General features: G+C 45.6%; 4 long non-coding RNA genes across 4 annotated transcripts in view; 3 read left to right on the forward strand and 1 right to left on the reverse strand.

Moving 5' to 3' along the window:
• LOC119396152 (uncharacterized) overlaps positions 1–19541 on the forward strand; it is a 91590-nt gene that overhangs the window by 38206 nt on the left and 33843 nt on the right. The window lies entirely within an intron of this gene.
• Positions 1–19541, forward strand: part of LOC119396148 (uncharacterized) — a 45417-nt gene that overhangs the window by 13739 nt on the left and 12137 nt on the right. The gene's annotated exons all lie outside the window — the stretch shown is intronic.
• LOC125759016 (uncharacterized) overlaps positions 1–19541 on the reverse strand; it is a 35317-nt gene that overhangs the window by 3600 nt on the left and 12176 nt on the right. Inside the window, exon 2 of the long non-coding RNA XR_007416565.1 lies at positions 14128–14146. This is a non-coding gene — a long non-coding RNA (uncharacterized LOC125759016). The remainder of the gene's footprint in view (positions 1–14127; positions 14147–19541) is intronic.
• LOC119396150 (uncharacterized) lies at positions 410–14209 on the forward strand. The gene is made up of 4 exons (XR_005184395.2): positions 410–550; positions 9552–9622; positions 12885–12942; positions 14058–14209. It is a non-coding gene; the product is annotated as an uncharacterized LOC119396150 (long non-coding RNA).

Raw genomic sequence — 19541 nt, forward strand, 5'->3', positions numbered from 1 at the left:
CTGTGGCTCTGTAGCCTTCGCTTCATTGCCAAGAAAAGTTGTCCGCGAGTATAGTTATCGTAGTCTGACAATCACACACGCGATTTATATCTGTCGTGACATCGCCATCGGCTCTCTTTAGTTTATTTTCTGGCAAGGACACGCGAAACTACTTTAAGATAATTATGTTGAAAGCCCCACCGTTCGTTAATCAAGGAAGTTTTCTTTTCGAACGTGTGTGTCTGCAACTACATACGAAGTAACAACAAAGATATCTTGGCACGAGAAGAGGAGGCCCAACACAAGCGGGTTCTGGGCAAGCAGAGCGAACTCACTCCTATATATTATGCTACAGGCGTAAATTCTGGAAGGCGCCAGGAGTTACGCAATGATGTTTTTGTCCCTTCCGGCCATCCCCAATCTACCAGCCGCCGTAATAAAAGGGCGCTGACGCAGCACAGACAAAGGTAAACGTTACTGCGCCTTCCTGGATCACCACTCACTTGCAACACCAAGAAAGCCACGATGAAGAAACTGGTGTTCATATTGGTCGTCGTTCTTCTTTGCGAAGGTAAGTGCCAGAGCGGCGAAGTCTGCTACGGCTGTCTTTTAGGAAGTGATCATAACTTTTCAGTTAGCTTTCGCAGATGTGAAAAAAATAAATATTTAACAGCTCATTGAATTCACAAATTACCTCTTTGTAATATTACTGAAGGCTTAATTTACAAGAGAATAACACCACATGGTTTCTAATGAGAAGGAGAGGAAAAATAAACGCTGTTGCGCAGCTGACATTGGAGGATGTGTTTTGAGGGAGTGACGGTATGGACATTCAAGGTAGCACCGGTCGAACCCGAATGCTGATCGCGCGCGCTGCAACAGGCACGAAAGTGTTTTTCCCTTTGTTTTCTGTAGAATTCTCTTAATATGTGCTGCAGAGAGATTGCTATGGAAGCATGGTAAGATATATTGGTATATGAGAGCTTGTACAATGTCTGCTGTTGTTTGGCAGATACAGCACCGCTTGATCTGGACTGCCTAGTGGCACATCTCTGTACCGACGACTATTACCCATGATCAGCTACCCGTGCGGTAGCTGAAGTTTTAGGGGCGAAGCTCCTTAAAGCGGCACCCATTCCTCCCTCGTAGTGCGTAACCAGTTGTAAGGCTAGTACCAGATCTTGACCTCCAAGGTGGTGCCGGTGGGAGATTTCTCCTGTGCGTTGTTCAACAATAAAAAATTCGCAGCGTGCGCGTTAACTAAAAGCCGAATTCTTCTGTCTCTCATTTCCCATCAGCAGCCATTGGCATGTTCCAGTAGAAAACGTTAGTAGAAGTAGAAGTGTAAGTGTTAGCTAAAAGCCGACTTCTTCTGTCTCTCATTCCCATTAGCAGCCATTGTTTACCTCCAAGGTAGTGCCTGGTGAGATTTATCCTGTGCGTGATTAAACAATAAAAATCACAGCATATCCAGGGAGTGAATGATGATGAGTGGGCGAAGCTGCGGAGGTTCATCGGTAAACCGTGAATCTTCCGTGAATTCTGCCCAGTACATCATCACCGACGTGAGATTGGGCGCGTTTATACTAAAGGTTCGATGAGTTATGACGACTTGCAGCTCACTTTAATTTTACACGTACGCTGTGAATTTTCATTGTTTAGAAAACCATTCCTTTAGAAAACATCTGGCGTCTTTCGTTAAGCAGCTGGCGTCTTTTCGTTTTTCTTTAGAAACATCTGGCGTTCTTTCGTTTTGCTTTTACAAAACATCTGGCGTCTTTCGTTGGTTTATTTAATCAATCAACGGCGTTTTGAACAAAATTTTTATTGTTTAATCACGCACAGGAGAAATCTCGCCAGGCACTACCTTGGAGGTAAACAATGGCTGCTAATGGGAATGAGAGACAGAAGAAGTCGGCTTTTAGCTAACACTTACACTTCTACTTCTACTAACGTTTCCTACTGGAACATGCCAATGGATGCTAATGGGGAATGAGAGACAGAAGAATTCGGCTTTTAGTTAACGTGCACGCTGCGAATTTTTTTTATTGTTCAACAACGCACAGGAGAAATCTCCCACCGACACCACCTTGCAGGTCAAAGCGTAAGACTGGTTACATACTACGCTACGAGGGACGAACGGGTGCCGCCTTAAGGAGCTTCGCCCCTAAAATTTTGTTCAAAACGCCGTTGATTGATGAAATAAACCAACGAAAGACGCCATATGTTTTCTAAAAGCAAAACGAAAAGACGCCAGATGTTTCTAAAGCAAAACGAAAAGACGCCAGCTGCTTAACGAAAGACGCCAGATGTTTTCTAAAGCAATGGTTTTCTAAACAATGAAAATTCACAGCGTATATGTAAAATTAAAGTGAGCTGCAAGTCGTCATAACTCTCATCGAACCTTTAGTATAAACGCGCCCGATCTCACGTCGGTGATGATGTACTGGGGAGAATTCACGGAAGATTCACGGTTTACCGATGAACCTCCGCAGCTTCGCCCACTCATCATCATTCACTCCGTGGATATGCTGTGATTTTTAACTTATGCGTGGACACCGCATATGGTGAACGCTGAGCAAATATGGCATCATCAAGCACATAATAAGCACTGATACTCGGTATGCACTCCTTCAAAGCGTCGCGAAACGCGAAGAGAAACGCTACGCGCGTCGTTTCTTCCCTCTAGCCTGGCTGTTTTTTCATAGGGCGAGCGGGAAACGCGGTGCTACAGCCATGGGAGCACCGGGAAACTATTATTGCGATAGCAATTATATGGACACTCTCGGCTGATTTAAGCTCTCGACCGCTTTAAACAACTCGACCACGCGACACCGGCTGAGCTATTTATATACACCATTTAACGCTGGCGGTATGCAGGCCTCGGAGGTGCTTCCGCGTGTGCCGTATTACCCGCGAGATTGTCGCAGGGTGCACTTTAAAGCAATTGTTGAATTTGCTTCTGTTTGAAAACTGCCCTTGAGACGCGCAATAAAAAGTGGCCCATTTCTGCACCCACACGCGATCTGGAACGCCGGGTAAACATATAAACAATGCGCCGAACGCCACCGCACGGCAGGAGGCGCGGAGGGGCCACTCCACGCGCCGCAGTTTTCAAGATAACAAAAAATATCCAAGAGCGTTGGTTTGTAGCGCGCCGATCAAACAGTTGTTAGTTCGCGTTCGTCCTGTGTATACCTGTGAGTTCTATTCGAGCATCCTTCGTTGTGTTTGAGCAGTGCAGCGCGCTGCAAGTGTCAAGCTGTTACCCTTGTTTGTTCGTGGGCATCCTGTGCGTGTTATTTTCGTGAGTCGTTTGCATTTCATGGGCGTGCTTCAAGTATCGAGCTGATTTGCGTTGTTCTTGTGACCTTGTAATTTCTTGCTACCGCATTCATTGCTTCGACTTTGCGGCGAAGTTGTGAGTTTTTCTTCAATATGGACGGATGCTATGAGCGAGGCTTGGTCTAAAGCCACCACCTCGTGGTGTGTTAAAGCGTTGACTAAATACACATCTATTGAAAACGCGCCGAATGGGAAGGTCGTAGCAACGGTGCGTTTTTTTTAGCCTGGTGGCACACATGTCACCGCCCCGTTATAAAGGAGACGATCAAAGCATCCTTCCATCCATCCGTCCGTCCGTCCGTCAGTCCGTCCGTCCGCCCGTCCGTCCATCCAACCATCCATCCATCCATCCGTCCATCCATCCATCCATCCATCCATCCATCCATCCATCCATCCGTCCGTCCGTCCGTCCGTCCGTCCGTCCGTCCATCCATCCATCCATCCATCCATCCATCCATCCATCCACCCATCCATCCATCCATCCATCCATCCATCCATCCATCCATCCATCCATCCATCCATCCATCCATCAGCCTGATGGCACACATGTCACCACCCCGTTATTAAGAGACGCTCAAAGCATCCATCCATCGATCCATCCATCCATCCATCCATCCATCCATCCATCCATCCATCCATCCATCCATCCATCCATCCATCCATCCGTCCGTCCGTCCGTCCATCCATCCATCCATCCATCCATCCATCCATCCATCCATCCATCCATCCATCCATCCATCCATCCATCCATCCATCCATCCATCCGAGCTCTGTGAGAGGAAGAGAGAGAGAAAGATACGAAGGGGAAAGGCAGGGAGGTTAACCAAACTTTACTCGGTTGTGTACCCTACATTGGGGAGGGGGAAAGGGAACAATAGAAAAGAAAGGGTAGAGAAGAAAGGAGAAGAGTAAGAAAGAGATGGATGAACAGTTAGCTTGAAATTACACCACACGAACTCGCGCTGTTAGTTCACAGGCGCTCGTGAAGTCCGGTAGTCCTCAAGAAGCACAAGAGGGCTTTCGTGGCCTAGCGCATATGCGAGACCGTAGGCCAAGGTCCCAAGATCTTCTTTTCTATCAGTGGTCTTGAATCCAGGTGACGGAGCTTGGCTTCCATATTACGTCGTTGAGCCTGGTATGATGGGCAGTGGCATAGAATGTGTTCAAGTGTCTCCTCGCAGGCGCAAATGTTACTTGCCGCACTGCTGGCCATTCCAATAAGACACGAATACACATTCGTAAATGAAACGCCCAACCACGTGCGACACAGCAAAGCTGCATCGCGTCGTGAGAGCCCGCATGGCAAACAAAGTTGCAAATTGGAGTCAATCGAATACAGGTGCGCCTGGGAAAAACCCGGCGTATTCCATTGTAGAAGCGTGATACGACGTACAAGTGATTGTAGTCGCCACGCGGCGTCCGTTCTCAAGAGTGGTATGGGTGTCCGCAGGTCTTGGACACGAGCCGATCGTGCAGCTTCATCCGCGTGGTCATTGCCGACTATTCCGCAATGACTCGGCAACCATTGAAACATAATGTAATGTCCTTCCTCGAGCGCTTGGTGGTAGTCGTGCCTTATCTCGTACACTGATTGTTCGTGTGATCCGTGCAAACCGTAGTGTTTGTAAGGCTGACCTGGAATCGCAAAAGATGGCCCATCGATTTGGTGGCTGCTGAAGTATGTATTTGACCGCACCTTCAAGCGCTGCGAATTCTGCTGCTGTCGACGTCGTGAGGTGAGAAAACTTGAACCGTAACAGTACGTTACCAGATGGAACAACCACCGCTCCGGTAGAGCTGTTGGAATTAGTGGAGCCATCGGTGTAAACATGTTTGCGGTCAAGGTAGGTTTCGTCCAACAGATGCAAAGACAACTGTTTCAGGGCTAGAGGTGACATTGGTGCCTTCTTAACGATTCCAGGAACCGATAAGCACACGGCAGGTTGACGGAGACTCTACAACGCACATGCCGGCGCATCGCAGGTTTGAAGCCAGGTCGTGGTGTTTCGTCACAATGCCGCAGAACGAAGCATGGGGCCTCCGCGCTGACAAACACGCTAACTGATGTGACGGTAGCCGTGATAAATGCCGAATGTACGCTCTCAGCGTCTCAACAGTGATATGATTGTGACCGGCTGTTCTTGTTGCAACTGTCGATGAACATCTTGGAAGGCGAAGAAAGTGCTTGGGCTTGCACGCTCTGTGGTGCACGGATGTTAGTCTTGCACGCGTTGGACAGGGCAGGAAGGCTGTGCCTGAGAAATCCGAGAAAGAGGGCTGTATAAATATGCAGCATTGATTGCACGGATGGTCCCCATGATTTTCCGGCAACGAATTTAAGTAAATTCTCAATGCATGTGACTTTTCTCTTCAGATATGCGACATGTGGACTCCAGGTTAGGTCGCGATCCACGATGACACCTTGGCGCGTTCATGATGCCTCCGTTATGTGTTTGGGGGTAGCTCAGCGGGTTAAACGCCCGCAAGCCGTCGTCGCGGACGGATAGGTCTTGGCATGGGTTCGACACCTGTCAATGGAATTTTTTCTTGTAGTTTTGTTCTTTGCCATTTGATGGCGTTCAGTTTGCTCACGTATTTCCGTGACGGAAATACGTCATCAAAGTCTTGGTGGACCCCAGCATAAAACACTTGCGTGTTAAAAAAAAGATTCTTATATTGGTGCTATGCTGCATTAAAGATTCTTACACGCCTCACCACGGTGGTCTAGTGGTTATGGCGCTCGACTGCTGACCCGAAGGTCGCGGGATCGAATCCCGCCCGCGGCGGCTGTATTTTTGATGGAGGCGAGAATGTTTGAGGCCAGTGTACTTAGATTTAGGTGCACGTTAAAGAACCCCAGGTGGTCGAGATTTCCGGAGCCCTCCACTACGGCGTCCCTCATAATATTATCGTGGTTTCGGGACGCTCAACCCCACATATTATTATTATTGTTATTAAAGATTCCTTACACGCACAGCTGAGCCTAACACTTCTAAGGAAGACGCATTCAAACCAAGATTTAAGATAAGGAATCACGAAGAATTATTTCGTTAATTTCGCCAGCTGCCTATGCCCGTGAGTCATTGGCACAGGCGACCAGTGAAGTCATGGACGTAGGAAACCAGTGAAAACAATGAAGTTAAATTCAAGGACCAAGACTTTGAGCAGGTGGCTTCGAAGACTTCCACAATGCGCAACATCACTCCATATGCTTGAATGTCTTTTGGAAAAGGGAGACATGGGAGTCTTTGGGTAGGAATAAGCTGACCTACAGAAGGCTCCACGAAGTGCAACACTGCACTCTGATCACTAATGATAGTCCGATATTGTTTTCACAGCACATTAATGGCATGAAATCCGAGCAGATCTCAAGGAATTACGAGTCTGTCCACCGGAACGCACCACGAAAGCAAGGGAAATTTTAGGGCAGGCCCTTTTGGTACGCCAGCGAACGCCATCTATAATTAAAAGACTGGATCAGAAGCAAGAATTGTGAAAATGCCCGTAAACATTTTAGTTACCAATACTTCAATTCATGCACATCCGGCTGGTTAACACGATTGCTTCTCAGAAGGGGTAACAAAACGAAGACTAACAATGATCACGCTTCAGCACCACTCATGTATAAGTGAAAGCCCAATGAGTTCAGATCTCCCAGATATTAACCAATGTAGTCCGAGTCAGGAGGTCATGGCGTAGAAGCAACGCTTGTTGTCACATGTCGGTTTCATCAGACTCTGCTTTCAACGTTAGGCTGGTCGCATCGCTGTTGCGAATGACACATTGACAGGGTTCCTCACGGCTGCGCTCGCTTACATGAGCTTCCATCGAGCTTCAGGAGTTTTCGATGTGATTTAAACACCCTCTGCACATGGGAATCCAGGGAACGACATAGAACGTTCAAGCGCATCTAGGCGTTACTGACGCTAATGCACGAGACTTCACAAACGCGTCTTATATCTCTCATAGCTGCTCCCTCTCGCAGTGATCTTGGTTGGCAGGGGCGGTGTCGCCTTATGGGAGTGGGGAAGTGAAGTAGTGCATCATGTCAGTACGCGCACCGGCAGGGAGCGCTTCGGTAGTTTTAGCGCATTATTGTGGAAACTCTACGGTTGGTGCAATGCGCCATACGCCGTGCTTCGGTTCTTTGGCAACAATGTACGTGATTTGCCTTTCGCATCATGTTAGCGTGTGATGCCTCCTCGCCAGATTAGTGTAGCTTGCACATGCAGCAGCGGCGGTTCTCCGACGTCTACTGCTTTGAGTGTGATCGCACGGACTAATAAAACTGCTGCAATAAACGGCACGGACAGGCAATGACACGTACACGCGAATGTCGCACACTGAGCGAGTGCTTGTGCTTGAGTGCAGCGAGACATGCGCCAGCGGGCAGCAGAACACGTTCCCGCGTTCCGCTTCCCGCTGGAGTGTCTCACGCTGCACTCATGCATTCACTGCGTGAGAGTCGGCCGTCGACGTCATTGCCTTGAGCCAGCGGAAAGCGGAACGCTTCCGCGTTCACGGCCAAGCTGAACTGTATCTCGTGTTCCTAAAGCGCTATGTAGTCTATGCAGGAGCACAGGCGTAGGTTGCCCTGGTACTGGGGAGCGCACACCTTCGCGTTTCTCTAGTCAAATGACGGCGCCTTTAGTGAGTGCACATCGAGTACCGTTGTTTTTTATTTGCTTGTTGATGCCACCTTTGCGCGGAATTCACCATGCGCTGTGCCCAGGAGTATCTTTACTTGAGCTACGACAAGGCTTAAATCATGATCATGGACGTTAGTTGTCGGGATGGAGATGGGCCACAAGACTTCAAAGCAAGACGTCAAACGGGGCTGTGGCTGCCAAACAACTATAGTCATTGTCCAAGCTCTGATATTCAATGTACAATAAATAATCTACTTCTGCTGTGAATACACAGTTCAGTTTCGTGCTATACCGACTCCTGTGACGGAGGGATGAACCGTGGATTTTTATTGTCATGCTTTATTTACTTCGTAAAAACATGCATCAGACAGGAGAGAGGGGCAACGCTGCAAGAGGAAGCTTTAATAATACTCATGAATTTGTTTAGGATGGCGAAACATAATTATGGATGGTGGCAAATACCATTTGCTACCACTACACCTTTTGCGAAGCTGGAGCCGCTAATTTCGCCGCCAAGGGTCGTTTTGCGGACGTATATTAATGTGGCTCTTCGGTCACCGAACTGGTAGTTGAACCCTTCACTGATAAATTGAATATGTGCTACCATGTTCTTCTCTCGATGCATCTACAGGCAGGTACATCGGAAGGACACCCTTTTGTAGGCATCCAAGAAATTACACTTTTATTGGCGAGCAAATCTATGCGAAAGCACTCACTCGCTGACTGCTTCGGGATGCTTTCTGTGCCCAAAAGCATTTTTGCTGTCCGAAATCTAGCCGCTACGCGGTTCAAGACATCTTTTAGCTTGCCAAAGCTGAAGTGGTCACTTCAGTTATTCATCTTGAGCCAGTGACAAATCAAACTGAATGTTTAACATGTCAGTGTTACTAGGTCCGAATTATTGGAATCCTGAGGGGAAAAATAAGCGGCAATAAAGAGGCCCCTGTGAAATAGCTGACAAGACGGCCAACACTCCGCTATGTAAATGAACTTGGACCAAGCCAAGCTGTTAAGAAATATTCCGGGCCAGCCTAGGGGAAGGCGAAGGTGGGCTCTGCCTTCTATTAATCCGTCCATGGGTAAGGGGAGCACGATTCCCGCTGTACCGTCGTAGTCTCTGCCTATGCGTATCAGTGCATTGCAACGACTGCGGTTGCCTACCACTGTTTAATGAACGTTCAGTTGTGTTTAAGATGGTGGATAAGGATACGCGGGAAATAGACGAGGCTAATCTGATTGCAAAAGAAGGTGCCAGCTGCGTCAGCCTGCTAAGATATTTCTTTTAGCTCATAGGAAATGGCCTATGTAATGACAACGGCTTGCATGGTTATTATCTTTTTGCATGTGTTCGTCTATTTTATAAGTACCACACGTTTCTGAAATGAAAATCACTTGTTAGCAGCACACGACAAATCGTCATTCCAGTGCCTGTCATTTCAGAGCTCTGACCTCAGTGGTTGCGCTGAAGGGCTGTTTATGAACGTGTGTTAGGAAGCTGTGTTTGGAGCTAAGGTCCATACCCTTGATTTCCTTTGGCTGTATACTTCTTGCACATTCATGGCAAACCTTCTTTCTCAGTGGCGCTAACGGAAGCGGCACGTCGTACTCCCGCAGCAGGCGGCAGTGGGAAGAAACCGGTGGTTTGTAATGTAAGTATATTTTCCTAATATTATTACTTGAAGTTCACAAGAAAGAGAACGTCAAAGTTAATAAAGATTGCATAAGGATACAACTGACGTGGAAATTACAATGACGCCTTTAGCGCGACAGCGTTAAGGAGCTCGTTTCGCAGAAATCCCGGTGTCGGTGTCGGCGCCGTTGGTTGTGAGCGAAAAATCAGCGTTGTCTGTGGGCGAAAATTCGAAACAGATGCAAAATGAATAAATAATAAACAAATTTAAGACAGCTTCGTACTAGTGGTGCAAAGCCTGAAGGAACAGCGGATCTAGGCGGCCTTCCTTCTTTCTCTTTCTTTTTCTCTTCCTCGCCAATGTACCACTCTCTTATACCGACGCTGACGTCATGGTTTTGGCTCCGCCCACGTAGCTGTGCAGAGCGGATCGAGAAGTAGAGGGTGGCTAGTCGAAGTGCGCGGGCAGCCGCGCACACACACCACCTGTGCTGTTCCGAAGGTTATGCCGTGGGTCAGAAGATTATCCAGTGAAGGGAATTTTTCGGGCGCTTTTGCGTGGTGCTATGTAGCAAAGGCATAGTTCTGGAATTGATTAGCTATCGGTTTGCCTTGTACTATATAGTGCGATGCTTACCTATGCAAGGCCAACTAATTTCCAGAAATGTATTGGTTATAGACGGATTATCGATTAACTATCGATTGTCTTTCGATTTGATTATGCCAGCAGTCGGCAACCTTTCAGGTGGAGGGCCAAGTTGCATGGAGCCGACACGGTGGGGGCGGGATGGCAAATCGGAGGGCGGTGGGAGTGGGGTTGGGTTTGCAGGTCAAGAGTAAAAAATTGAATTGACATTAATGTACAAAACTCGAATAGAAATCATGTTTCTTTTCAGCACGCATGTCACATGGTTTCAAGTTACAAGCATAGGTCATAAGCAAAAATAGACAAGAGAAGTAAAGATACCGCGAACTTTTTATAGCGAAGTTGGTAAGAGCTAGTTTCGGCACTATAGTTTCCGCAGACAAGCGGCGTGTAGACACAAAACTTGAGTGGGTTCACCATCCCCGTGACTCACGTACGACGAGGAGAGTCGCCCATTGTGATGCGCGGGAGGAGTAATCATTGACGTGTACATTAAGATTCTTGGATGAAGGCCCTTCCCTGATCTAGTTTTTGCACAAAAAATGCTTATTCCCCTTTTTTTACCTGTGCAAGGCAAGGAAGTGAAGACGTATCTGGCTAAGTTTGAAGATTGGGGACAATGCCAACAGGAAGTGATCTTTCTTTGTTCCTGTCTAACTCCACTCGAGGTCAAAACGGTCAGGTGGACCTAGAGATAGGAAGTGACAGAGGGGGGGGGCACTGACGTCGTGCCGGAGCCCGCATGTGGCCTACGTGCGGAAGGTTGCCGACCCCTGGCTATACTATAATTTGCGGAAATTTATTAGTTATTGATCGATTATCGATTGGCTATAAATTTTAATATTTCAGTGATTCTCTCTCTTTCTATCTTTCTTTCTATTTCTCTCTTTCTCTTTTTTTCTATGCTATGCTTTACTCTCTCCCCTCCCCTTTTCCTCCCCACCCCTTTGGTGCACTATACTATGCTACGCTATGTTATACTCTGTTACCGCGCATGGATAACCGAGTGGTTAACCGAACCCGAGTAGCCACGGATCGTGGCTACTCGGGTTCGCATCCTACTTCGCCAAGAAAGTTTTTCGCCTAGAATTTCTCTTCTTCTCTTCCTTTTGATCTTTTTCTTTCTGTCTCGCTGTGTACTCGTTCTGTCACCCATCCATCTCACGCTGGGCAAAACAGTGCACATGTTCTGGCAGCGAAGCAGAAGAGGAAGAAGAGGACGAACATAGCGCGCGTCGGTTCATTATGTGATAATTTTCTGTTGCCACTTTAGAACCAACGGCTCGCATAAACAGCCGCGCTTAAAACGTTGGGTCGAGTGGGAATCGAACCCAGGACTTCCGCATGGAGGTGTTCTACCACAGAGCTACGCCACTGCTTGAAACTGTTTCGAAAAAAAAAAACCCTATACGAATGTCATGTAGAGAGATGAGTGTCCTCAACGCATGTAATATTGCGTGACAGAAGCGTGGAATGGCACCAGGCGTCAAAACATGCGCATTGCGCAACGAGTTGGTTTAAAGGCCCACCAATTACAAAGCGCACAGGTAAAATTAATCATCGTTAAGGGCAACAGCATCAACAAAGAGTGCAGCAGCGCGGTTAGGCGTGTTTCCTTAAGGAAGTGTAAAGGAAGAATTATGCCGTAGTGGGCACTTCGCAACTCTATTCGCAGTAGGCATTCTAACAGTCTGAAACAGCCTATGTCACGCTCACAGACGTCACTTTTCTTGCGGCACGGTGTCCACCGAAAACCGAGGCGAGGCTAGCGATTGAGAAGGCTACGCAAATGGGCCCGAATACGCTGTCGCGTTCTACTCTAGAAGGCGAAACTCAAGCGTCTTCCATGTTTATTTTTCTTTCTTTTTCTCCTGTTACTTCTATCAGTAGGCGAAGCGTTATGTGTTGGAATGAAACAATGTATCTTTTGTTACTGCCCAAGTTATCAGCAGCCCGAAACGACGTTGTGAAGGTGCGAGAAATGTGACAAATTAATAACGTAACACGGATGACAAGGGCTGTATTCGTTGATATATAAACCTGAAAGCAGGATATTGGCTCCATGCTGAGTTGTATTCGCGTAACTGAACTTTCACATACTCAGTACATTCCGAACGTTACCATGACACCAGAAGTGGCTTCCATGTTACTGATTCAATCAGATTATATAGATGTTGAAGATATGAGGTCTCCCTTCACATCATACGCCTCGCCTGTCCGACAAATACGCTTGCAGCGTCACCGGTGATGACTATTCTAATCTCGCTATTGTTGGCCATCTGTTGACTTTCTGTATAGCGTTGCCTTTGATTTTCCTCTTTCAATATATACTGGTGTGCCTAGGAGTTAATTTCGCTTGAAGAATGGTGCATTGTAAATTTAATACTAGGGTGAAAATTGGCTGAAATTCGAAGGGTTATGCATATGACCTATCACTTTTTCATTGGATCTTTAAGTCGAGGGCTCTATCTTACACGAAGATAAGAATGAATCCTTGCTCATGCATTCGGGCTTGTGTTACCTGTCCTGTTGCTAAATCTGTCACAATGGCTGGAAGATGGCTTCGGAAATGTTTTTATGCGTCTGAAAAAGTAAAGAAGTAAATAAATGACATATTGTTCTTCATTTCTTACAGGGTAAAACATGTAAACCGAATGAGTACTGCGAGGATTATTTTATATCACCCCCGCAATGTGAGTACTTCGCACCTACAGTCACTTTGTTTCGCATGTTGGAAGCATTGGTGTTATGTTTCCTGTTCGTAATCACAATCATCGCCGATCTTCTTTACACTGCAGGACGAATAGCTTTCCCAGTGATATGTCCTCCGCGAGATGATTCATTTCTTATATTTTCAAGTTTGTGAATTTCGTCACCACACTTGACCTTTACTGTATTCGGCCCCGCATGTTCCAGTGTTACTGGAAGTTGTGTTTACAAAATACCCACTCGCTTTTCAAATTAACAACTGTAGGTATAATCCCTACCGACAGGGACATTTACGTTGTGCTGTAAAAAAAAAAAAACTGGGTACGGGGAAATCGGTTGTCAGTCGCTGAAATGTATGCCGAAACTAGCAAAACAAGACATTGATGTATGACGAGCATGAGTGGCATGTGATGACACATCTATCACTATATCGTTTCATGCATGCCGCTGGCTCCGCATAACATCAATTCCCGCAGATTGCGAGATGTGTTTTTGTTACTGTGACAGCAATAAAATGGACACTCGATGCGCAATTTCACCTTCGCCGTCGCCGTAATCTTCCATATGAAGTCTAAATTGATACCATCGGCGCACGCGTCGTATGCTCGATGTGCAAGCGAAAGCGTTCGAGGTTTACATGTGTTAACAAGGTAGATGTAAATAGCGATGTAAAGATTCGCGATAGTAAAACAGTCATCCAGTAAGCCATATATATATATATATATATATATATATATATATATATATATATATATATATATATATGAAGGAAAGAAGATTATTTTTAAGGGCGCGTTTTTCGTTGTTAGACACAATTTTAATGAGAACTAACAGACAATAATGCCACAGAGAGCATACAGGATGTTACTTGTAGTAATTAATTAGGATATATATATATATATATATATATATATATATATATATATATATATATATATATATATATATATATATATATATATATATATATATATATATATATATATATATATGTATATATGTATATATATAGAGAGAGAGAGAAAGAGGGAGAGCATACAGTTTTCTCAAAAGAAAAAACAATTCGTTTCCTTACGAATTTGTCTTTCGTCTTTTTTAGGTGCTGTGAGAGACCCGCGTGGCCGATGACAAGTTCCTGCCCATGAAGAAAAATCGGGTGTGAAAGAAACCTGCAGCATGGAAAAAACACTTGGCGAACATGAACGACATCAGCAGTTGACCGATTGAATAAAGTTACTCGTACTGAAAAATTGGGCTCAGGCTGCCATTTCTTTCTTTAATAAGCGTGTTGATAAATTTGAGGTATTAACTGAATAAAGTGTCCGCACAGCCGCTGAAATAGTTCTAAAAAGTGGATTCCATCGTTTGACAGCTTTGATGATGACGATGATTAGTGGAGTTTTGTGGCGCAAGGGCCATGGGTGGCCAAAGAGCGGCATGTCTTTAATGTGGTGTTAGCGATGACCGATGGTTACAATGACGGTGTATTATGGCTGTATAGAGGCCGAAAATCAGGTGCTATAAAGAAGCGTAATAGGTGTGTATAGAGAATAAAATTATGGCAGTGATATGTGATGTGATCTAAGGGTGGGGAATGAATTACAAGTGAGCATGGTATGTATAAGTGAGAGATGGGAAAATAGCACGAATGCCTTCTCGAAGCCTTTGAGGCCAAAGGCAGGGAGGCAGGTGCTTCTCTGATGTAGCGGCCGTGGCAAGAACCCTCTTCAGAGGTCGTGCTACGGATTGCCGGGTATATGACATGAAAGTTGTGAACATTTGCCGAAAACGCAAACAACTGACTGATGTTTTAAAACCGGTTCCCTGCCGTTGAACATTGTAATACCGCTATTGTTGGCTCTCTGTTGACTTTCTGCAGAGCGTTGCCTTTGATTTTCCTCTTTCAATAGATACTGGTGTGCCTAGGAGTTACTTTCACTGGAAAAATGGTGCACGGTAAATTTAATACAAGGGTGAAATTGGCTGAGAGTCGAAAGGTTATCTATACTACTATGACTTTTTCATTGGATCAATTAAGTCTAGGGCTCTATCTTACATCAAGATAAGAGTGAATCCTTGCACATGCATTCAGCTTTGTGTTACCCGTCCTGTTGTTAAATCTGCCAAATTGGCTCGAAGGTGGCTTCGGAAATGTTTATATGAATGCAAAAAATAAAGAAGTAAATAAATAACATATTGTTCTTCATTTCTTACAGGGTAAGAGATGTAAACCGAACGAGTACTGCCAAGAAGGTTTTTGGCACCCCGACATGTGAGTACTTCGCACCTGCAGCCACTTTGTTTCCTATGTTGGAAGCATTAGTGTTATGTTTTATGACCATCAGCATTATGCCTGTCAGCCTATCTTCTTTCCACTGCAGGACGAAAGGCTTTCCCAGTGATATAGCCATGCTGCCCTGCGCGAGTGTGTCCATATTTATATTTTCAAGTTTGTTAATTTCGTCACAACACTTGACACTTACTGTATTCGGCCAAGCATGTTCCTGTGTTACTGGAAGTTCTGTTTACAAACTACCCCCTCGCTTTTCAAATCAACAGCTGGAGGTATAATCACAACCGTGGGGGACCTTTACGTTGCGCCGTAAGAAAACTGGGTTCAGAGATATCGCTTGTCAGTCGCTTAAATGTGTGCCGAAACTTGCAAAGCATGACAGTAATGTATGGGGAGCATGTGTGGCATGTCATGACACGACTATCATTACTTCGTGTCATGTACGTCGCCTCCTTCGCATAACATTAATTCCCGCACATTGTGAGATTTGTTTTTGTTATTGTGATAGCAATTAAATGGACACTCGATGCGCAATTTTGCCTTCGCCGTCGCCGTGATGTTCCATATAAGTCCAAATTGATATCATCAGTCCACACGAGGTATGTTCTATGTGCGATCGAAAGGGTTCGAGGTTTGCATGTGTTAACGAGATAGAAAAAAATAGCGATTTAAAGATTCATTATCGTGAACCTTATATATAGTGCGCATTAGAGTGCGCTAAGCCGTGATGTCACACACACACACCACACACACACACACACACACACACACATATATATTATATATATATATATATATATATATATATATATAATATAATATATATATATATATATATATATAATATATAGTATATATATATATATATATATATAATATATACGGAGAGAGAGAACGAAAGAGAGCATACAGTTTTCTCAACACGAAACCAATTCATGTGCTCACGAATTCGTCTTTCGTCATTTTTAGGGTCTTCCGAAAGATGACCGACGATGACAAGTTCCTGCCCATGAAGGAAAATCGTTTCCGAAAGAAACCTGCCGCACGGAAAAAACACACATGAGGAACGTGAGCGGCATCAACCTTTTGACTGACTGAATAAAGTTACTTGTACTCACAAAGTAGGCTCAGGCTGCCATTTCTTTCTTGAATAAGCGTATTGAGCAATTTTAGGTATTAACGGAATAAAGGTCCTCACAGTCCTTTAAATATTTCCAGAAAGTGGATTCCTTCATTTGACAGTTTTCATTAGAACAAAAGCAAGCAGAAAAAAATATGCACAGAAACAAGTGACGGGCGATGATTGTCGATTAGGCTGAATAGCCGTAACATTTTATAAAAGCTATTCATTGGAATAAATGATGGGTGCGCATCACAGTGCGTATTTGTTGCAGAAAGGCCCAATGAGTTATGGTGCTTAGGTAGAGTTTGATGTTTTTTTTTTGTGTAATGTTAAAAACGTATCCCCTAATCTGCACGTCTATATAGCAATAATAATGGCAAAGGGGTGGAAGATTGTTAATATGAAATGTCTACGCCCGCTATCCGTGCAGTGAACAATACAGTCATCGCGTGGTATAGACTACGGTCAGTGACGCAAGCTATCAGACTCATGCACCAACAGAGACAGCTGTTTGTAATCGCCGACATCGGCTCTGGCACAATTACTGCGCTTCACCTGTTCTATTCAGTCCGATCATCGTTGGTAGTAGACAGGGATATCGTTTTTCTTTCGCTAAAACCATATACTCCATACAATTCATAGTACTCTCGCAATGGTTGCAGCCACTTCCGCCATGCAAAAGAACATAGTTGGTTGGTTGGTTGATCCTAGAGGAATGGCACAACCACCACGGGGGATCGGCCACCAATCGTGCGGCAGTAGGATGTGTGAGTGGGAAAAAAAAAGTGGGGGGGGGGGGGAGAAAAAAAAGAAAGGATAATTCTAAAGATATAATTTTTAAGTAAGCGAAAATGTTATTTGTGTTCGGTCGCGTTTCCAATTGATGCTAAAGAGATAGAAAAAATAAGAGAGAAAGAGTTAGTTAAATAAAAGCATTAATAAATAAATAATGAACGATAATAGTGTGAGCGCATGCAACACATAAAATACTTTCTTTCAACTTCCTCCTGGGTAGACATCGTCAACGCGCGTGCAACATCCTGATTTGTAATCTTGTCAATGCGTTAAACAGCTTACTATGATGTCTGCTGGTGGCTGTTATTTACCTGATGTATCTTTACAACCACTTCTTCACTTCTTCGAATTCGCTTAGGTTCTCTACTACTTTTCCCCCAGCTACTGAATCCATCTGTCCACAAGTGGGACGCTGTCACATCTGACTACACCACGCGCTACGCGATAGCGTGAGCTTTGCCATTATGTGCTAATTGAGTACGCCAAACAATCACCATCAGGAGTGAAATATAATGGGCGCAAATGGCTATCGTATGAGCCATAGCGCAAACACAAGCGGACGTGATCATCAGTAATTCGCATAACGCGATACAAACTTCGCAAATGGCCGAATCCCGCCAGAGGCACTACGAATTCTAAAACTTGGTATAATCGAGAAAAGTGTGCATCTCATGGACGCCCGTTCACACGCTATCAAACGGTAGTTATGAGGCGGCACACCGTATGGCTCGAGGACTTACAGGCCGAGCATCGGTTAGTCCCGCCTCAGGGAATACTGACGAATGGGAGTGGGAAGCTGGAATGACCCCAGTTCACGAAATTACAGAACACCACAGAACGCCACAGAGGCGTACATTCCCACCGCCTCCACCGAAATTAGCAAGAAACAGTTTCTCGATGGGTGGCCGTTACAAACACGATCCTACCCGAGTCCAGCTATCATGCACAAAATACACCCAGATTTACACGACAGACAAGCGCAAACATTGCGACTCTAGAGCCACCTTAGAGCATATACTATGGTGATGTCCAGGTATAAGAAACAATAGCCAGGATGCAGCCTGAAACAGCGACAGCCTTATGCGCGCTCCGGCGTTTGTGCTGCTCAGCTCTAATAATAATATCTGGGTTTAACGTCCCAAAACCACCAAATGATTATGAGAGACGCCGTAGTGGAGGGCTCCGGAAATTTCGACCACCTGGGTTTCTTTAACCTAAACGTGCACCTAATCTAAGTACACGGGGCCTCAAACTCAAACATTTTCGTCTCCACCGAAATGCAGCCGCCGCGCCGCGCTCGGGATTTGATCCCGCGACCTTCGGGTCAGCAGAGCCGCCGAGTGCCATTGCCGACTAGACCCCATGGCGGGGCGTGCTGCTCAGCTCGGACCTAGAGCACCAACTATGGGCCATCCAGCCAGCGGAGGAAGCCGGCAAGTGCCGCAACCTTGGCCGAAGCCTAGGCGGGATCCAGGAACATCCCACCGACTCGCAGGGCACTGAATAAAGTTATTTGAACTGATTACCAGAAAAAGGAACGCGTTTGTACGCACATAACAGTGATAGTTTCGCGCAGTGGGTCATAAATTCCACTATAAACCAACTAGCTTTTAAATACCAAATTTGCTAAATACGCTTCTGACTTTGGGGGATGTCCTCCGTGCGACGTGACACTCCATAATGGCGCGCCGTGGCAGCAGCTCTTAAAACCCGCTGCTAATTCTTGTATGAGGTTGCGAAAGACGTTTCTCGTTGCAACTTTACCGTGAACAATATTCCACCGCTTATACCCCGGAGGTCGATGCAGCAACCGAGCGGTTCAAATGGATGCTGATGTTAAGTGCAGTGTTGTCGTTCTTGTGGTAGCTTATAGAGCTCGGCCAGAAAAGAAGTAGTTCCATGAATATGTTGAGAGACAAAATATTTGAATATTTAGGTTATAAGAGGATCTTGCCCGACAGTGGGGTGCTGTAATGAGTAAGCTATATTTTCGTAAAGCAATACTAGAATAATTGTTGGGGTTTCACGTCCCAAAAGCACGACATGAGTACGAGGGACGCCATAATGGAGGGCTGCGGTAATTTCGGCTGTCTGCGGTTCATTAGGTGCCCCTAAATTTAAGTACACGGGCGTCTAGCATTTTGCCTCAGTCGAAATGTGGCCTCCATGGCCGGGATTCGAAACCGAGACGTTCGTGTCAGCAGTCGAGCACTACAACTACTAGTCCTCCTCGGCGGGGTAGTTTTGGAAAGTCTCTGCGCGTTCAGGACACCGGGGCCCACAGAAATATCGAAAACAAGATCAGAAAAAAGAGCGCAAAACCACAGGACACACGGAAGGGAACGCACACGCGCGAACTCTCAACAAATTTA

Source organism: Rhipicephalus sanguineus, chromosome 6 (assembly GCF_013339695.2).
Source record: "Rhipicephalus sanguineus isolate Rsan-2018 chromosome 6, BIME_Rsan_1.4, whole genome shotgun sequence".
Lineage (NCBI taxonomy): Eukaryota > Metazoa > Arthropoda > Arachnida > Ixodida > Ixodidae > Rhipicephalus > Rhipicephalus sanguineus.